This window comes from Rhinopithecus bieti, unplaced genomic scaffold (assembly GCF_001698545.2).
Source record: "Rhinopithecus bieti isolate Rb0 unplaced genomic scaffold, ASM169854v2 scaffold_32014, whole genome shotgun sequence".
Classification (NCBI taxonomy): domain Eukaryota; kingdom Metazoa; phylum Chordata; class Mammalia; order Primates; family Cercopithecidae; genus Rhinopithecus; species Rhinopithecus bieti.
This window is the reverse complement of record NW_016813639.1, coordinates 41,075-45,393: the sequence shown is the minus strand read 5'-3', so window position 1 is coordinate 45,393 and position 4,319 is coordinate 41,075.

The window sequence follows — 4,319 nt, the reverse complement described above, 5'->3', positions numbered from 1 at the left end:
TTACTCCCCTCTTTTCCCTCATCAAAACACAGCACTACTTTAAAGCAAGTCAATGATTGAAACGCCTTCCTTTCCTAATAAAAGGGAGATCCAGTCCTTAAGATTAATAATGTAGTAGTTACACTTGATTAAAGTCATCCTCTGCTCAAGGAGGGGCTGGAGAAGGCATTCTAAGGAGAAGGGGGCAGGGTAGGAACTCTGACGCATCCCACTGAGCCGAGACAAGATTCTGCTTTAGTCAGTGCTGCCTGGGAATCTATTTTCACAAAGTTCTCCAAAAAATGTAATGATCAAAACTAGGAATCAGTATTCTGTGTCCTGGGCCCTAAAATCTTCCTGTGAATTCCATTTTTAAGGTAGTCGAGGTGAACCGCGTGTGGTCTGCAGAGCATAGAAAAAAGGCCCTCTGATACCTCAAGCTAGTTTCACCTTTAAAGAAGGTCGGAAGTAAAGACGCAAAGCCTTTCTCCGACGTGCGGGAGGTCAGCGTCTTTCCTCATGGCCGGAAATGGAACTTTAATTTCCCGTTCCCCGCCCCGCTGCCAGGGTGACTATCACGAGAGCCGCGAGAATAAGCTTGGCCAATCCGCGTGGTTGGCGGCCACTCCCTTTATAAGCGGACTAGCCCGGCAGTGCTCTGGGTTGCGGAGGGTGGGCCTGGGAGGGGTGGCGGCCATTTTTTGCCTAACCCTAACTGAGACGGGCGTAGGCGCCGTGCTTTTGCTCCCCGCGCGCTGTTTTTCTCGCTGACTTTCAGCGGGCGGAAAAGCCTCGGCCTACCGCCTTCCACCATTCATTCTGGAGCAAACAAAAAATGTCAGCTGCTGGCCCGTTCGCCCCTCCCGGGGACCTGCGGCGGGTCGCCTGCCCAGCCCCCGAACCCCGCCTAGAGGCCGCGGTCGGCCCGGGGCTTCTCCGGAGGCGCCCATTGCCGCCGCGAAGAGTTGGGCTCTGTCAGCCGCGGGTCCCTCGGGGGTGAGGGCGAGGTACAGGCCTTTCAGGCCGCAGGAAGAGGAACGGAGCGGAGTCCCCGCGCGCGGCGCGCTTCCCTGAGCTGTGGGACGTGCACCCAGGACTCGGCTCACACATGCAGTTCGCTTTCCTGCTGGTGGGGGGACGCCGATCGTGCCCATCCGTCACCCCTCGCCGGCAGTGGCGGCTTGTGAATCCCCAAATCTGACTGACTGGGCCGGTGTGCTGCAAATTGTCAGGAGACGTGAAGGCATCTCCAAAGTTGGCCAAAATGAATGGGCAGTGAGCCGAGGTTGTCTGGGGCCGTTCCTGCGTGGGTTCTCCGGTCTTCGGCTTTTTGTTGCCTTTTATGGTTGTATTACAACTTAGTTCCTGGTCTGCAGGTTTTATTGAGGTTTTTGCTTCTCCCAAAGTAGATCTGGACCGGTGCCCTCAATTGGGTGTGGGAGGGCCGTGATTTTTTTTTGAGAGATCATTAAGCATTTAATGAATATTTAATTAGAAGATCTAAACGAAAATTCAAGTTGTGTTCCTTTAATGGTCATCAGTTTATGCCGAAGGTTACAAATTTCTTTGAAAAATTAGACCTTGGCGATGACCTTGAGCAGTAGGATATAAATAACCCCCACAAGCTTAGCGTTTCAGTAACGGAACACTAGGTATACTGAAAGACGGAAAAGAAATTTACAGAGGAATATATTCCACCCCACCCCCACCAGCCTCCCAGCCGGCAGTCTCCCTCAAGAATTGGCTCTGATTTCCTTTAAGAAAATAAGCTGATGGCCCACTAGGTTGAAAGAAACAAACGGGCCATTCTGTCCACTCATTACGACAAGGTAATTCCGTCCCAAATCCATACCTTCAATTCCTTAGGACCCATCTTCTGGGAGTAGTTGCCAAGAGAGATAGCAGCCAGGGATGTGAATATAAAGGCCCACCTTTAGGGTGATAGCCTGAATCCTGATGATTGAAAGGGTCCGTAGTTAAGAGCATGTCAGTAAATTTATAAACTTGTATATTTACAGCTTTTTAACCTATTACCCAAAGTAGGTCCCCTGGAATTGTCTAGCAGATACATTTCTTAGCACTATTAGAATTAAGAAATGTAAAAGAACTTCTAGAGTCCACTGTGGCTGGTAATGTTCTCTAAATAAGGAAAAATACTTCTCCAATCAGCATAGTTTTGTGGAAAGTAAGGAATGAAATTCTAGTTACGATTTTGCCAAGAACTTGTCTGGAGTCTTGAGGAAGTAGCTCAGCTTCAGTAAGCCTCACTTTACTCAGGGTGATCTAAGATCCCTTTTTCTTTAATTTGTTTTTTTTTGAGACGGAGTCCCACTCTGACACCCAGAGTGTCGCAGTGGCCGCATCTTGGCTCACTGCAACCTCCACCTGCTGGGTTCCTAGCGATTTTCTCTCAGTCTCCTGAGTAGCCGGGATTACAGGCACACACCACGATACCCGGCTAATTTTTTCGAACTCCTGGCCTCAGGTGATCCGCCTGCTTCAGCCTCCCAAAGTGTTGGGATTACAGGCGTGAGCCACCGTGCCGGGACTAAGACCCCTTTTTCAAGACGGCGGGGATTCCTTGAACTGCAGAGAAATGCATGTCTTTTGTTCTTACTCCATCTAGTGGTACTTTTGCTTCTCCACATTTACAACTTTTGTCGTGGTGCAGGGCCTTGAAGCAAGAATGGCAACAGACTGGGAATATTTTTCTTTCATTTTTAAAAAGAAAATAGTGATTTAATACATTCAATTTAAAAATAAGTGCATAGCTGTTTTCTAGCTCATATTTGAAGTCCTCCCTGTGACATGTCTATTACGAACAGTCCAAAGGACAATTCTTCTTAGTATTATAAACATTCAATATATTTTTTCTTTTTGGTAAAATGATTAAGTTTTGTAATTCTGGAGTAAAGACGGTCAGTCATCCTGGATGACCATACAGGTCATCCAGTGAGATAATTTATGTGAAAATTTTCTGTACATCATAATTATGGCAAAAGTGACTTCTTACTGCCACAGATTTGAGTGACCCTAGTAGATGAAGAAACTGCTGCTGAGAGGGGTTTTATTTACTTGCCTAAGTTATTTACTTGCGTAAGTTAATTTTTTTGCGGAGTTGTGGCCAGAAGCCAGGCTTCCCAACTTCTAGTCCAGTGTTCTGTTCACTGTATTGCACCCTAACGCTTTGTTGGTTAACCTGGGACAGATGGTTAGCATTAACTCCATCATCACTTTCTGGTTTAAAATAAAATAACCTCCTTAATAGTTGTAACCTTGGTTTCCACCCCACATCCACTCCCGCCCCAACACTCTTCGATGTGATTTTGTGCTGTGTGTGTTTCACTTTTTTTACAAGTACAGTTGATTCTAGTTATTTGCAGTAGTTACATTCTGTGAAGCCTCAGTGAACACTGAATTAGTGAATACTGAGCCATTGCTCCCAGAGGAGTTACAGGATTAGGTTTCTGGGAACATTCGGTCACAACATTTTTGTCAAACAATCAGTACATAATCTTGTGTGTGTTTCTGTTAAAGACATCCTAAAGTATGTTGTTAATTCATTAGCATTGAACTCATATTCAACAACACTATCACTTAAGCCTGAATGAAGCCTAGCTAACACAAGTATTTTTTTCCTGTAAGACACATCACAGCTTTTTTGTGCTTAGGAACGCTAGACAGCACTTAAGCACTATGATTGGGGGTCATTTTAAACAGCACAATGACCAACTAAAAGCACAAAAATATGAAAAACTTGCCATTAAATAGACCAGAAATAGGACACTTGTTTATAGTGTCCTTTTCGGACTACAGGGGCAGAACTGGGAACCTGTGTGTTGGGGAAATGAAACTTCAGGGCTCTGCACATGCCCATGAATGACTGTGAAAGCACTGCAGGTATTGCTTTTGAGATTATAAACAATTTTGGTGACTAGGTGAATCCACAAATACAGAATCTACGAATATTGAGGGTTGACTGTACTTCAAGGTCTATGTGACACCTGTATCTGAGAGAGACTATAGGTGTCCACATGGTTCCTGAGGTACTTAGGGCTTCTTTCATGCCTTTTATATGATTTAAACCAGTGATTCTCAAAGGGATATAGTGAGAGAAAGGTTATATGAAGTTTGCAAATGACGATACTTGTTCTTTTATTTTCAGTTGCATTTCACAAAAGAAGGGTGTGAGAATTTTATGCTTATGAAGGAAGGGTTAGCTCTAAAATACTGAGAAACATGCTTTTCTTTTGTCCTTCAGAATGAGGGGCTTCCTTTGTAAGGTCCGGGTTGGTTATGGTCTGAGGATGGACATTGATTTTTTTTTTTTTTTTTTTTTT